Below are 16,306 nucleotides of genomic sequence, written 5' to 3'. Positions count from 1 at the left end.
GTTGAAAATTTAATTCTGGCATGTGCTCCTCCCCAGATAAATTTGGTTGATGAGAGCTTGAAGTTTTGATATAAAGTGGGTGGGGTCGGGATAGTAACCGTTCTAAAGACGTATAATATACGTGGAAGAATCATCATTTTAGCCGCTGCTATTCTGCCAGCCCAAGAAATGAAGGGTTTGTGAAATTTACCTAGAATGCTCGGGATTCGATGTAGAAGTGGTGTGTAGTTTTGGGAAAAGGTTAGGGAGCTAGGATATGTTATATTAATACCTAAGTATGGCAGGGAGCCTTTACACCAGGAAAAGGGGAAGGATTCTGATATAGACTGAGTAGTCTTAGCGTCTAGACCTAAATTTAGCATTTGAAATTTGGTGTCGTTGATCTTGTAGTATGAGACCTCGCCAAATTTGGCTAGAGCAGTTTGGGCCTGTCTCAGGGAAGGTAGAGGATTTGTGATGGCAAGGATAACGTCGTCTGCGTATAATCCAATTTAGTGTTCCCGTGAGGCTATTTTAATTCCTTGGTTGTTCTGGTTCTCTCTGACCATTTCCGCTAATGGTTCCATGATCAGGGCAAATATTAGGGGCGACAAGGGGCACCCTTGCCTAGTACCATTAGATATAGCGAACGGGGAAGAAAGGCATCCTGAGGAGAGAACCCTTGCGGTCGGGGCCGAGTACAGAGACAAGATAGCCGATATGATGGATCCTGAGAAGCCGAATTTTCCCAGGGTGGCTTCCAGGAATCCCCAATGTATGCGATTGAACGCTTTCTCAGCGTCTAGCACCAGGAGCAGGGCCGGGGTTTTGTTCCTTTCTGCCACCCTGACAAGATTCAAGAATCTTCGGGTACCGTCAGGGGCCTGTCTTTGGGGGACAAATCCAACCTGGTCAGTTGCCACCAGTAGGGGGAGGATCGAGAGTAATCTTATGCTGAGAAGTTTTGCGTATATTTTAATATCTGTGTTCAAGAGGGAGATGGGGCGAAAGTTTGCCGGGGATGTGTTATCCTTCCCGGGTTTAGGGATGGTGACGATCAGGGCTTCCAGCATCTCCAGTGGGAAGGAACCGCTCCTCATTGCTCCATTGAACACAGACGCTAGATGGGGGGCTAGGGTTGGGGCGAATTTTTTGTAGTAGCTGTTTGAGAAGCCGTCAGGGCCAGGAGTCTTATGAGGCTTTAATAATTTGATTGTGTCCAATACCTCCTGTGTGGAGATTGGCGCAGAAAGGGAATCTAGTTGCTCTGGTGAAAGACAGGGAGATTTATGTTTTGTAGGAAATTTTGTATTTCTTCGCTATGGGGATTGTGGATATTTGGGTTGTCTTTTAGATTGTATAGGGAAGAATAATATGCAGCGAACACGTTGGAAATCCCTTGGGGATGGAAGATTTTCCTACCTTGGGAGTCAAACAGGTGTCTGATTCTTTCTTTTGCTCTTACGTCTTTAAGTTGTTTTGCTAGCAAGGCTCCTGTCCTATGGTCGTGTGCGTAGAATTGCATTTTAAGTTTTAGAAATGAAATGTCATGCTTAGTGACTAATAAGTTTTGGAGCTTTGCTCTAAGGTTGAACAAGTCTGCTGTCCTTTGTATGGATGGTTCTTTTTTATTTAAGGAGTCTAGGGATTTGATTTGACCCATTAGGCGATTAAATTCCTCGTCTCTTTTTCGTTTTGCTCTTGCTCCTATTTTTATGAACATGCCCCGCATGAAAGCTTTGTGAGTGTTCCATACGGTGGACATGTTCGGGACCGAGCCTATATTGTTTGCGAAATAGCCCTCTAGCTCCTCTTGAAGAGATAATTTGTGTTCAGGGAGGTTTAAAGTATATTCATTCAATCTCCATGGAGATGATGACGTGTAGTTGAATGACTCTTTAACCCCTTGAGTGGCACGCCCGGAAATTTTCCGGGACGAGCTCCACTGCTCATAGCAACATAGCCCGGAAGATTTCCGTGCTATGTATCACTATGGGAGCTGCAGAGCACAATGCCACAAGCTGTGACAGTGTGCTCTGCCTGCACAGACCCACAGAGAACAAAGCAAGGGCTTTAAAAAACCAGCAGAAGATATTGCCGATATGTCAGCAATCTCCTGCACTGGTTTGTTTACAGGTTGCCATAGAGACCATCGGCTTGTCAGAAGCAAGCCGATGGTCTCTGTGGCAGGGAGAGCTTGGTGCTTGGCTGTGAGAGGACAGCTAGGTACTAGCTCTTAAAGCAGAGATCAGAGAAAACCTCCGATCTCTGCTGGGTTAACCCTTTACATGCTGCAGTCTATGCGACTGCAGCATGTAAAGGGCTGTCACTGCAGCATGTAAAGGGCTGTCACCATCGGACCCCCGGAATGTGATCAGGGGGTCCTGATGGGTCCCTGTGGAAGTCCGCTAAAGGGACAAAAATAAATAAATAAATAAAAAAAAAAAAAAAAAAAAAAAAAGTTAAAAAATTATAAAAAAAATAATAAAAACACTTGTCTCCCTTTACTTTGTAAAAAATCAAAAATACAATCACACGTGGTATCCATGCATCGTAATGACCCAGAGAAGGAAGTTAATACGTTATTTAACCCTTAATGACATGGCCCCTTTTTTTCTTTTTTCCCCATTTCTTTTTTCCTCCCCCCTGTTTAAAAAATCACAACTTGTCCCGCAAAAAACAAGCCCTTATATGGCCATGTCAATGGAAAAATGAAAAAGTTATGGCTCTTGAGACGCAACTGCAAAATTAGTTGAAATTCAATGATTAGACCATTTTAAAAAACCTGCCCTGGTGGGCACGACAGGGTGGTAGGAAACCCGTCACCCAAGGGGTTAAGGGACAGGGATATAGGGGCGTGATCGGACCACGAGATTGTTCCGATTTCAGCCTGAAGGGTATTTTCCAGGCCCCTCCTTGGCAGCAGGAATACATCAATCCTGGAGTAAGATGCGTGTGGCACAGAGAGTAAGGTGTAATCCTTCTCCGACCCGTGAAGGCATCTCCACACGTCGTATAGCCCCTCTGCGTGGATGATCGGGGCGACCGGTGATATGCCTCTGTTGCTCGCTGTGGAGTCCAGCTCTGGATCCAGCACCGAGTTCAGGTCTCCTCCGATAACTAAGTTTCCTTCCCTAATTTTGGCCGTTTCTGACATGACGTGTTTAAAGAATTTAGCTTGTCTATTGGGAGGGAAGTAGACATTTACCAGGGTGTAAATGATTGAATTTATCTCGCCAGTATTAAGAAGCGGCCTACTGGGTCCGCAAAAATGTTTTTTTGGGAAAATGATACGTTTTGGCTTATTGCTATCATTACCCCTCTTTTCTTTTTTCCCCGCTTGAAGCCAGGAAAATGTGTGGAAATTTAGGGTGTTTGCAGGGGGGATGTTTGTCCTTTAGAAAATGGGTCTCTTGAGCAAAGAAAACATCAGAGTGGGATTTGATGGCCTGCCTCCAGAGCATACTGTGTTTAAAAGGACGTTTAAACCTGCGTTTAAACCTTTTACATTTAGGGAAGAGATATTAACTGGCATGACTGTTAGGAAGTTTGTAGGTTGAACTGTTGTGACGTCTTAACCTATCAGGGATGACGGTGTGTCGGGGGGGGGGGGGGGGGGGGAGACCTCCTAAAAGCTTTTTTATAACTGAATAAAACATGGAAATAAACATCAATTTTGAACATAGTCAAAACATTGTTCACCCAGCGCCGATATGCACTGGATGAATGAACTTTAGGGGGGATGGAAATTTCAAGCCATCCACTTCGGGCTCTGCGGTGGAGAAAGACAAAAATGGGTCTGGGCTTTTTCCAAGCGCCAATTACGCGTGTTTGCCTCGCTTGTCCACAATTGACCAGTCTTTTTCGACTCTGGAAGGTGGGCTCCCCGCCGTTCTCGGGGATTTCTGGAGTGTAGGGATTTCCCATTGTTGTAGGAGGGAGATGCCTTCCTCTACTGTAGTCGCAACATGAAGAGTTCCATTTCTGGAGATCAGTAGTTTGGTTGGGAATCCCCATCTATATTTAATGTGGGCCTCTCGTAGAGCTGATGTAATTGCTGTAAATAGTCCACGTGACTGCATGGTGGCCACTGAAAGATCTGGGAATATTTGGATATTCTCGTATGGGGCCGGCAGAGTACCCCTACGTCTTCCCACTGATAGGATTTCTTCTTTTATTTTGTAAAAGTGAATCCTTGCCAGGACGTCTCTCGGCGCTGACTCAGGGACAGAGCGCGCTTTCGGAATCCTGTGGGCTCTATCGATCGCGTATTCTACTTCGGGGAGGTCCGGGAGGAGTGTTTGTAGCATTTTAAGTAAATACTGTGGTATCTCTGAAGGAGGCACGGCCTCCGGGATTCCCCTGAATTTAAGATTGTTCCTTCTGGAACGGTCTTCTAGATTAACGACCTTTTCTCGCAACTGAGCTACTTCGTCTTCTAAGTTACCGTGACCGTCCACCAACTCGTTGTGGGCTTTGGTAAATTCTCCAAGTTTTTGTTCGATATGATCTGTTCAAGTAGCTAAGTGGTCTATGTTACATTGGAGTTGTCCGGATAGATTTTGTATGTCGTTGGAGATGTCTTTTTGTAGCGATATTAACATGTTCTTCAGGGCGTTTACGGTTAAAGGGCTCTCGGAGTCTGGGTAGGCTTGGAGGTTGTTAATGGTGGCTGTTTGCTGTGGAGATTCTTGCGAATTGTTGTTTTGGGTCTTCTTTGCTGCGGGGCCTTTGGGTGAAGGCGACGTTGAAGGGGATTCTTGAACATTCCTCTTGCCTTTGCTTTTGGGGGGAGAGTGAGGGCTACCCGGGGAGGAGTTTTGTGATGGAGCAGCAGGGCTTTGAGGAGTGGATGTTTCTGCTGTTTCGGGGTTCTTCGTGTGGGGAGTAGCCAGTTTGTTTCTACCGCTCCGTGGACCTGGGGGGAAGAACTCCAAGAGTCTTCTTGGGGCAATTGCTTTGGTGCGGCGTTTAACCATTGTGTGTAGATAGAATCTGAAGATGTGCGTTAAATAAGTCTCTCTTTATGTTCCGACCGTTTCACCAGAAGGGATGATATTTATGTAGAGCCACGGGAGACGTAGTCAGGTTAGTTAGAGTAGTTTTAAGTGTTCATTGGCGCTTGTTAGTCTTGCTTTGAGCTGTTTTGGAGCCGCATATGTCGGGAGGGACTACATCACTCCATTGTGTTGTGCCATCTTTGGTATGGAGGGGTCTTTTCCTCCGGAGTCTCCCGGTTTGCGCAAAAGTGGAAGGGTGCTGTTGCAAATTTGGCACTCGGCCAACTGGCCGTTGAGGCGGGGAGGGTTTTTGTTTTCCTTCTATTGAGAAGCAAAGTGTTGGGGAAACGCGGAATCTAGTTTTCCTGTCTGCGAGTCGTGTTTTTATGCTCCTCTAAGGTGTTGATTCACTTTCAGTGGGGAGGGGTTGTGCTTTTGTGGAGTGCTGTTTTGTTGGGAGACCACAAGGTGGCAGCAAGGTTTCCCTAATGTCACTGTTGATTTTACTTTCACAGCGAGCCCTCAGCTCTCTCCTCTGAGTGCAGCTGGTGTTTCTCTGCTGGGGGGAGGGGCGACTCCACAGGTTCCCCTCTCTGCTGCACACAGTGTCCCCGCGGCTTCACCTCCTCTCCTGACTGCCTCCCCTGTTGGTAAGTGGGGTGATTCTGGGGAAGGGGCAGTTGTGTGCCTATATTGTCCAGGGGAGAGGGAATTGTCCCACTCCGTGCACACAGTCTCTCTGTATGTGCCCTTTTGGTCCCTCTCCGTCTCCCTGTGGGGTCCCCTGGCTTTCCGGTGCTCCCCCTTGCCTTATCAGTGAGGTGTGTGTTTGAGTGACTCACCAGGTCTGGGGGTCCCGCAGCCTCCGGTCGGGTCAAAGCGTTGGCGGTCTCGTTGCCGCGGTGGTTCCCGTGGGGGTCTTAGGAGCCGCACAGTCCCGGTCGGCAGCTGCCGCGCTTGTGCCCTGTGCTGGGGGAGTCATCGCTGCTTGTCCGGTGCTTCCGGCGGTCAGCCGAGCCCGTTACTTTAGTCCGGGGATGCGCCTCCCCGGGTAGGCCGCAATGCTTCTCCTGCGCCTATCGACCCGCGGAGGGTCTCAAACTGTTCCTCGCGGTGCTGCGATGCCAGCGGTGGTGCTTTGTGGTCGGTGGGGGTCCGTGGAGCCCCGGAATGCCGCAGTAAAGGTCGCGCCGGTCAGGAGCTCCTGAGGTGCGTTCTCTTCCCGCCGCTGGCCAAGCCACGCCCCTCTATTTCAAATTTTAACATTAGTTGCTATGGTTATTTTCTAGAAGACTTCCTTCTCATCTGGCAATATAATACTGACTGATGTTCTGATTTTGATACATACGTCAATATTAATTCGATGAATTTACAGATTACTGTTAAGTATAATTGGGAAAGCATTCAATTTCTTCACATTTTTCTGATGGGAGACCATGGCCAGCTGTGTGGTCATACAGGACACCAACCATCGGTTTGTAGGGAGGGCACCAGGCACATGTAAAAGAATTATCTGTCCAGGTGGACCTACTTCATGCAACAGCCTCTTGTGGAGCTACGTGAATTATCCTCCTCCATGCTCCTGTCTCCTCACTTCTGATGTTCTGAGGTGTCTCTACCAGTCCATTGGTCTGCAACACAATTCCTTAATTATGCTACTCTATTTATGTTATGTGCTTGGTTCCAGTATTGCATCTATGTACTGAGGTTGGTTCTGGTGCTGTATTTATGTTATGCGCTTGGTTCTGGTGCTGTATTTATGTTATAAGCTATCTTGCTGCTGTCTGCATAAGCAGAATACTATGCTGCCTGTGCAATATATAAATATTCTTTTCTTATGACTGGGGAATAGATAGGAGTTAAAAACATTCCACACAGGGTGCCATCTAACATAAGGCTGACACCATTGGGGACATACATTCAGGACAATTCCAAACAAAATTAGCCAGCAAAGCGCTATTATACATGTAAATAGTTGTCATGCCCCCGTCTTACCATTAGAAATATGTCCATTGGTGATTATGTTAGAGCCCGCAGAATGTGCTCTGCAGATTTACCCTGCCATCATAAATGCCAAACTATCGGAAAGAGGTTACTAATCCCTCAGACACATGGATGCTTGGATTGTCTCCAAGGGTACAAGATGAAATTCAGTCTTTCTCCCAATATTATCTGTTAGGAAAAAGTCTCCAGTCTCACCAAAATTGGCAAATCAGGATGACCATTATCTAATGGGTATGGGGGTGTTAAGACTAGGCACCCGGACATTTCTTCAGATAAAGGCCATGCCATAAGGGATAGGAATATAGCATTTTTCTACATACCATATAGCACTAATTCTCAGTATTTGTGGGCATACTACAGGAACATCTAGCAGTACTCTATCAAGATTAAATATTAGCAAAAATATTACAACCTGGAGGGAGATGTTTGGCAAAGAAAGCCGCATATTTAATGCGTTCATGACATTGTAGGCCACATGGGGTGGCTTTAGTCGAGCTTGGGAGCTGAGCCTGTTCTATACCCAATGGCTGTCGGCTGTTTGATAGGTGGCTACAATAGCCGGGATCAGAGATATAACTTTGATCGTGGCTATTTAACTACTCAATGCTGAAAACTTCAGCAAAGATTACAGGTTCAGAACAACAAGGACTACGCTTATTATTGTTAAACCTTTGGGTGTGTATATATGTGGGTCTTCTGGTGGTTGTAAGTGGTGAATATTTTAGGGGTATGGACTGTGTTGGAATGGTATCTATGTTCAGTTTGCAATCTGTGGGGAAGGTGGGTGCAGGATTGATTCTGAGAAATAGATTAATCCCTTGTATTTACACCCACATCATGAGCTGCGAATGTACTATGTGATATACAATAAACCGCAGTTGCAAAATAATCATCATTAACAAAATACACATTTACAATGTAGAGTAATCCCCTGCAGCGAGGCAATGCTCATCTATTACTGTAATATCTAACCTGTTCTTCTACAGAATTTGCATAATAAATGTGTAATTTCCTCTCCTACACCCTAACACTACTAATGCTAAATCCTAGGATTTGCATAACTTTTCTAACTATGCATCAATACTTTACTCTTCCTCATAAACTAATCCCTAGTATACACAGCATTCTAACATTCACTTCAGTAATATAAGCATGTATAACATTTCTCCTAACGATTAGTTGCGCCCTACGTCATTACTACTATTATACTCTAACAACTGTAGAATTTATCTGACTACAATAAGTTACATTTTTTTTTCATCCCCTTAAGGCCCTCCAGTTGGCAAGGCACGGCATGTAGGCTGTGAAAAGTTCTCACCCCTCTTAAGGGTTACGGTGATGTTACGTAATGTGCCTTATGGTCTGAGTTGTGATATGTTTTCTGTTTGACAGGTTTAAAGATAGCTAATTAACATTTTTTTGCTGCACTGTTCCTATTGTCTATATATATATAAAGACGAAAGCCCTCACTGACTGACTGACTGACTCACTGACTGACTGACTCGCCAAAAGTTCTCCAACTTCTCGATGTCGTAGAAACATGAATTTTGGTGCGCGCATAGATTATCTCCAAAATAGGAAACGTAATTGGGTCCCAACTCGATTATTCAATTCTAGCGCAAAAGAATTAGCGTCCAAATTTTACGTACGGAATGTAATTTTCTCACTTTCCGGTGTCATAGAATCGTGAAATTTGGCACGAGCATTGATTATGTCATAAATAGGAAAAGCTAATGGGTCCCAACTCGATTATTCAATTCTAAGCGCAAAAGAATTAGCGTCCACATTTTACGTACGCAATCGAATCAGTTTTCCGTAAATGCTGCGGCCTTTCTAACTTATCAGATTTCCCATTCCTCATGCCTTTGTTGCAAAATAGATTTGTTACCATGCAGGGCGGCGCTGGGTCCCGCAGCCGGCACGCGCCGCTCCGATGTCGGCATTGGCGTCCCGGAGCTCTGCTGTCAGGGCTCGCCCGGCGGCGTGGAGCAGCCAGCGTGCAGCAGCGTGGGCGTGTCCGCCCGTAGGGTGCCGCCCGCTCTCCTCCACCTCCCATATGCAACAGTGGGAGAGTCGGCTTCTCGCACTCTCCGCCCCTGGGTGGAGGCTTTAGGTTAAAAGGCTGGCAGTGACCTGAGCTCACTGCCAGTTATTGGTTCTGCTAGCCTCTAGTCAGGTCTGTCTCAGTCTGTTCTAGTTGCTCATCAGTGTCCTGTCAGTTTGCCTGTGAGCTCCATCTCCAGCCTTACTCTGCTTTGTAAGTTTTGTTGGTCTGTTCCACCTGCCTCTTCTGTCGGCACTCTGTCCCCTGTTAGTAGTTCCATCTAGGTAGTCGCCAGGTCCCTAGCCAGCGCAGGGACCGCCGCCCAGTTGTCCGCCTGGGGTTAGCCAGGGCCGAGGCAAGTAGGCAGGGACAGTGGGGTGCGGGAAGATCAGGGCACCCCACCTGGCGCTCGGGGGGCAGAGTGCCGTAACATAATAACTGGCCCTTAAAAACTGTTTGTCATGGAGGCGATCAGTTACCTCATGAACCAGCTGTAGGCCCTGGTGCCTGTGATCCAGGATTTATCCGCCCGCATGGTGGCCCAGGAGCAGCGGGGGGGTGTCGCAGGGGTCGGACGCCTCAACCAGCCCCGAACCCAAGTGCCCTCTTCCCGAGGTGTTTTCTGGGGAGAGGAGCAAGTTTTTTGTTTTCCGACAGGCGTGTCGCCTGTTTTTTCGGATGCGTCCCCGTTCTTCCGGGTCGGACGCTCAGAGGGTCGGGCTGATAATGTCCCTGCTGCGGGGCTCTGCCCAGACATGGGCCTTTTCCATCCCCGAGGGTTCCTCCTGCCTGCAGTCTGTGGACTCCTTTTTTCAGGAACTCGGGGGTATCTTCGATGAACCGGACCGAGCGGGGTTGGCGGTTTCGCGGTTGTTGGCGCTGCGGCAGGGGTCGTCTTGTGTGAAGGATTATTGCTCCAACTTCAGACGCTATGCGGGGGATACGACATGGAAGGATAGCGCTCTGAAAGACGTTTTCCTGCAGGGCCTCACGGACGCAGTTAAAGAACTGTTAATTTCCCATCCCGTTCCCGGATCCTTAAGGGGTGCTATGGAGCTAGCGGTGAAGGCAGATAGGAGGCTCAGGTCTAGGAAGCAGGACAGGCAGACCCGTAGAGTCAGGAAGGTCGGTTGCCCTGGTCCCTCTTCCTCCTTACCAGTCTCTGTGCCCGAGCCGATGGAGGTGGATCCGCTGGACCCCAAAGAGCCGTTTGTTGCATTGTCTCTGCCTCTACTGCGGGAAAGCTGGACATCGGGTGATAACCTGCCCACTGAGCTCTCAACGCTCGCAGCCGGAACCGGCGGAAAACTCAGAGTCCTAGGCGATTGCAGGGAGGATCACCTAGGACTTCAGGTACTTCCTAAACTTTTGGTACCGTGTCATGTTAGATTCCGGGATTTTTCCCGATCAGGGCGGGCGTTTACTGATTCCGGAGCAGCCGCCAACTTGATAAGTCTGTGTTTTGTCTGTTCTCTGATGGCGGAATTTGTGGCGCTGAAGACACCAATTCATTTTACCAGTATTGATGCTACCCCCCTCTCTACAGGCCTGGTACGATGGAGGACCCCAAGATTACAGTTCACGGTGGGGATCCTCCACTCGGAAGAACTGTCTTTCCTGGTTATGGAAAAAATGTCGGTTGATGTGGTGCTTGGTATGCCCTGGTTGGCACTGCACAATCCCCAATTTGATTGGTCCACCCGGGAATTAACTCATTGGGGATCATCCTGTCATAATCACCTGTCTACCATAGCTGTGTGCTCCGCAGATACGGTGCTCATTCCGGAGTATTTGTCAGACTTTCAGGATGTATTCTCCAAAAAACTGTCTAAGGCTCTGCCTCCTCATAGGGAGTGGGACTGTGGTATTGATCTGATTCCCGACAGCCCCATCCCTAAGGGAGCCATTTTCAATTTGTCAGGCCGTGAGCATGAAGCCCTCAAGTCCTATGTCTCGGAGGCTCTGGCCAACCGACATACCCGGCCGTCCAGGTCCCCTGCCGGGGCAGGTCTCTTCTTTGTAGAGAAGAAGGACGGGACACTAAGGCCTTGTGTGGATTATCGGGCCTTGAATAAAATCACTGTGAAGAACCAGTGCTCCTTGCCCCTAATTCCTGACTTGTTGAATCAGGTGGAAAGGGCCCACTGGTTCTCCAAACTGGCCTTACGGGGGGCTTACAATTTAATTCGCATTAGAGAAGGAGATGAATGAAAGACGGCGTTCAACACCCCGTTAGGACATTTTAAATGTCTGGTCATGCCTTTTGGACTTTGTAATGCCCCCGCTGTGTTTCAGGGTTTTATGAACGCGGTCTTCCACGACTTCCTGGGGGTATTTCTGGTCATCTATCTTGATGACATTCTGGTGTACTCGCCTGACTGGGACTCACATGTGCAGCACCTGAGGTTGGTCCTGACCCGTTTGCGCGAGTATCAACTTTTTGTCAAGTTAGAGAAATCTACATTTGGTTTTAAATAGAGATGAGCGAACACCAAAATGTTCGGGTGTTCGTTATTCGGAACGAACTTCCCGCGATGTTCGAGGGTTCGTTTCGAACAACGAACCCCATTGAAGTCAATGGGCGACCAGAGCATTTTTGTATTTCGCCGATGCTCGCTAAGGTTTTCATGTGTGAAAATCTGGGCAATTCAAGAAAGTGATGGGAATGACACAGAAACGGATAGGGCAGGCGAGGGGCTACATGTTGGGCTGCATCTCAAGTTCACAGGTCCCACTATTAAGCCACAATACCGGCAAGAGTGGGCCCCCCCCCCTCCCAACAACTTTTACTTCTGAAAAGCCCTCATTAGCATGGCATACCTTTGCTAAGCACCACACTAGCTACAACAAAGCACAATCACTGCCTGGATGACACTCCGCTGCCACTTCTCCTGGGTTACATGCTGACCAACCGCCCCCCTCCCCCCCCCACAGTGCACACCAAAGTGTCCCTGCGCAGCCTTCAGCTGTCCTCATGCCACGCCACACTCATGTCTATTTAGAAGTGCGTCTGCCATGAGGAGGAACCGCAGGCACACACTGCAGAGGGTTGGCATGGCTCTTTAAAAGGGGCGGGGCGATAGCCCACAATGCTGTACAGAAGCAATGAGAAATAGAATCCTGTGCCACCGCCATCAGGAGCTGCACACGTGGGCATAGCAATGGGGAACCTATGTGCCACACACTATTCATTCTGTCAAGGTGTCTGCATGCCCCAGTCAGACTGGTAATATGCACCTTAACAGTAACCGCGTTGGTGGTAATGTGGTGGTGACTGCGGACCTAGTAGCACGGTTGTATTTTGTTGGTTTTCGGAATGCGGCCAGGATTAAGTGGGCCGTGGCGGGGGGATGGTGTGGGGGCTCTCTTGTAGTGTCGGTAAAGGTGAAATTCTTGGACTGCCACCAGACGAACCAATGCAAAGGCATTTGCCAAGAATGTTTTCCCTGTTGGAGGAGGAGGGGGATGTTTTTGAGGCACTACGTGTCCTCTCCACGTGTCCGTGGTTATATGCATCTTTACAGTAACCGCGTTGGTGGGAAATGGCCTCGCCACCATCATGTCTTTGGGAAGCCTCTGTTTCCACACCCCAGAGACATACCATTAGCAGCGGTATAGGCAGAGGCCAGAATTCGTAACATTTCAGCCGTAGCATTAGGACAGGCCCCACTAACATATCACTAGCAGCATTATAGGAGGAGCGCAGTCTTCGTTCCATGTCAGCAATAGTAGCACTCAAGACAGGCCCCAGTAACAATTCCGAAGCAGCAGTATAGCGGGAGCGCAGTATTCGTTACATGTCAGCAATAGTAGCACTCAAGACAGGCCCCAGTAACAATTCCGAAGCAGCAGTATAGCGGGAGCGCAGTCTTCGTTCCATGTCAGCAATAGTAGCACTCAAGACAGGCCCCAGTAACAATTCTGAAGCAGCAGTATAGCGGGAGCGCAGTCTTAGTTCCATTTCAGTAGCCTTAGTATAGCCAAGGCCCAAGTTACATTTATGTAGCTAAAGTGTAGGCCAACCCCACACACCTTTCTGTACCATGAGTGCAGGCGAAGAACATACAAATTGCTATGATTACACTGTAGGTGAGGGCCCCAAAAATTTGGTGTACCAACAGTACTAATGTACCTCAGTAAAAATTGGCCATGCCCAACCAAGATGGCAGGTGAATCGCTTTGGTTAATGTGGCTTAAGTGGTAACTAGGCCTGGAGGCAGCTCAGGGTAAAATTGGTTCAAGTTAAAGTTCCAACGCTTTTAAGCGCATTGAAACTTATAAAAATTGTTCAGAAAAATTATTTGAGTGAGCCTTGTGGCCCTAAGAAAAATTGCCCGTTCAGCGTGATTACGTGAGGTTTCAGGAGTAGGAGCAGGAGGAGGAGGAGGAGGAGGAGGAGGAATATTAGACACAGATTGATGAAGCAGAAATGTCCCCGTTTTGGATGGTGAGAGAGAACTATGCTTCCATCCGCAGGTGCAGCCTACGTATTGCTTACGTATCGCTGCTGTCCGCTGGTGGAGAACAGAAGTCTGGGGAAATCCAGCCTTTGTTCATCTTGATGAGTGTTAGCCTGTCGGCACTGTCGGTTGACAAGCGGCTACGCTTATCTGTGATGATTCCCCCAGCCGCACTAAACACCCTCTCCGACAAGACGCTAGCCGCAGGACAAGCAAGCACCTCCAGGGCATACAGCGCTAGTTCAGGCCACGTGTCCAGCTTCGACACCCAGTAGTTGTAGGGGGCAGAGGCGTCACCGAGGATGGTCGTGCGATCCGCTACGTACTCCCTCACCATCCTTTTACAGTGCTCCCGCCGACTCAGCCGTGACTGGGGAGCGGTGACACAGTCTTGGTGGGGAGCCATAAAGCTGGCCAGGCCCTTAAAGACTGTTGCACTGCCTGGGATGTACATGCTGCTCGATCTATGCACATCCCCTGCTACCTTGCCCTCGGTACTGCGCCTTCTGCCACTAGCGCTGTCGGCTGGGAATTTTACCATCAGCTTGTCCGCAAGGGTCCTGTGGTATAGCAACACTCTCGAACCCCTTTCCTCTTCGGGAATCAGAGTGGGCAGGTTCTCCTTATACCGTGGATCGAGCAGTGTGTACACCCAGTAATCCGTCGTGGCCAGAATGCGTGCAACGCGAGGGTCACGAGAAAGGCATCCTAACATGAAGTCAGCCATGTGTGCCAGGGTACCTGTACGCAACACATGGCTGTCCTCACTAGGAAGATCACTTTCAGGATCCTCCTCCTCCTCCTCCTCCTCCTCAGGCCATACACGCTGAAAGGATGACAGGCAATCAGCCGGTGTACCGTCAGCAGCGGGCCAAGCTGTCTCTTCCCCCTCCTCCTCATCCTCCTCATGCTCCTCCTCCTCCTCCTGTACACGCTGAGAAATAGACAGGAGGGTGCCCTGACTATCCAGCGGCATACTGTCTTCCCCCGCCCCCGTTTCCGAGCGCAAAGCAGCTGCCTTTATGGTTTGCAGGGAATTTCTCAAGATGCATAGCAGAGGAATGGTGACGCTAATGATTGTAGCATCGCCGCTCACCACCTGGGTAGACTCCTCAAAATTACCAAGGACATGGCAGATGTCTGCCAACCAGGCCCACTCTTCTGAAAGGAATTGAGGAGGCTGACTCCCACTGCGCCGCCCATGTTGGAGTTGGTATTCGACTATAGCTCTACGCTGTTCATAGAGCCTGGCCAACATGTGGAGCGTAGAGTTCCACCGTGTGGGCACGTCGCACAGCAGTCGGTGCACTGGCAGCTTAAAGTGATGTTGCAGGGTGCGCAGGGTGGCAGCGTCCGTGTGGGACTTGCGGAAATGTGCGCAGAGCCGGCGCGCCTTTACGAGCAGGTCTGACAAGCGTGGGTAGCTTTTCAGAAAACGCTGAACCACCAAATTAAAGACGTGGGCCAGGCATGGCACGTGCGTGAGGCTGCCGAGCTGCAGAGCCGCCACCAGGTTACGGCCGTTGTCACACACGACCATGTCCGGTTGGAGGCTCAGCGGCGCAAGCCAGCGGTCGGTCTGCTGTGTCAGACCCTGCAGCAGTTCGTGGGCCGTGTGCCTCTTATCGCCTAAGCTGAGTAGTTTCAGCACGGCCTGCTGACGCTTGCCCACCGCTGTGCTGCCACACCGCGCGACACCGACTGCTGGCGACATGCTGCTGCTAACACATCTTGATTGCGAGACAGAGGAGGAGGAGGAGGAGGAGGGTGCTTTAGTGGAGGAAGCATACACCTCCGCAGATACCACCACCGAGCTGGGGCCCGCAATTCTGGGGGTGGGTAGGACGTGAGCGGTCCCAGGCTCTGACTCTGTCCCAGCCTCCACTAAATTCACCCAATGTGCCGTCAGGGAGATGTAGTGGCCCTGCCCGCCTGTGCTTGTCCACGTGTCCGTAGTTAAGTGGACCGTGGCAGTAACCGCGTTGGTGAGGGCGCGTACAATGTTGCGGGAGACGTGGTCGTGCAGGGCTGGGACGGCACATCGGGAAAAGTAGTGGCGACTGGGAACTGAGTAGCGCGGGGCCGCCGCCTCCATGATACTTTTGAAGGACTCCGTTTCCACAACCCTATACGGCAGCATCTCAAGGCTGATGAATTTTGCTATGCGGACGGTTAACGTTTGAGCGTGCGGGTGCGTGGCGGCGTACTTGCGCTTGCGGTCCAACAGTTGCGCAAGCGACGGCTGGACGGTGCGCTGAACTACACTGCTGGATGGGGCCGAGGACAGCGGAGGTGAGGGTGTGGGTGCAGGCCAGGAGACGGTAGTGCCTGTGTCCTGAGAGGGGGGTTGCATCTCAGTGGCAGGTTGGGGCACAGGGGGGAGAGGCAGGGGTGCAAACCGGAGGCGCTGAACGGCCTTCGTCCCACCTTGTGGGGTGCTTGGCCATCATATGTCTGCGCATGGTGGTGGTGGTGAGGCTGTTGGTGTTGGCTCCCCGGCTGAGCTTTGCGCGACAAAGGTTGCACACCACTGTTCGTCGGTCGTCAGGCGTCTCTGTGAAAAACTGCCAGACCTTAGAGCACCTCGGCCTCTGCAGGGTGGCATGGCGCGAGGGGGCGCTTTGGGAAACAGTTGGTGGATTATTCGGTCTGGCCCTGCCTCTACCCCTGGCCACCGCACTGCCTCTTGCAACCTGCCCTGCTGATGCCCTTGACTCCCCCTCTGAAGACCTGTCCTCCTGAGTAAGCGTTGCACACCAGGTGGGGTCAGTCACCTCATCGTCCTGCTGCTCTTCCTCCGAATCCTCTGTGCGCTGCTC

Source organism: Eleutherodactylus coqui, chromosome 3 (assembly GCF_035609145.1).
Source record: "Eleutherodactylus coqui strain aEleCoq1 chromosome 3, aEleCoq1.hap1, whole genome shotgun sequence".
Classification (NCBI taxonomy): Eukaryota; Metazoa; Chordata; class Amphibia; order Anura; family Eleutherodactylidae; genus Eleutherodactylus; species Eleutherodactylus coqui.
The sequence above is the reverse complement of the archived record's forward strand: the minus strand, read 5'-3'. Positions refer to the sequence as shown.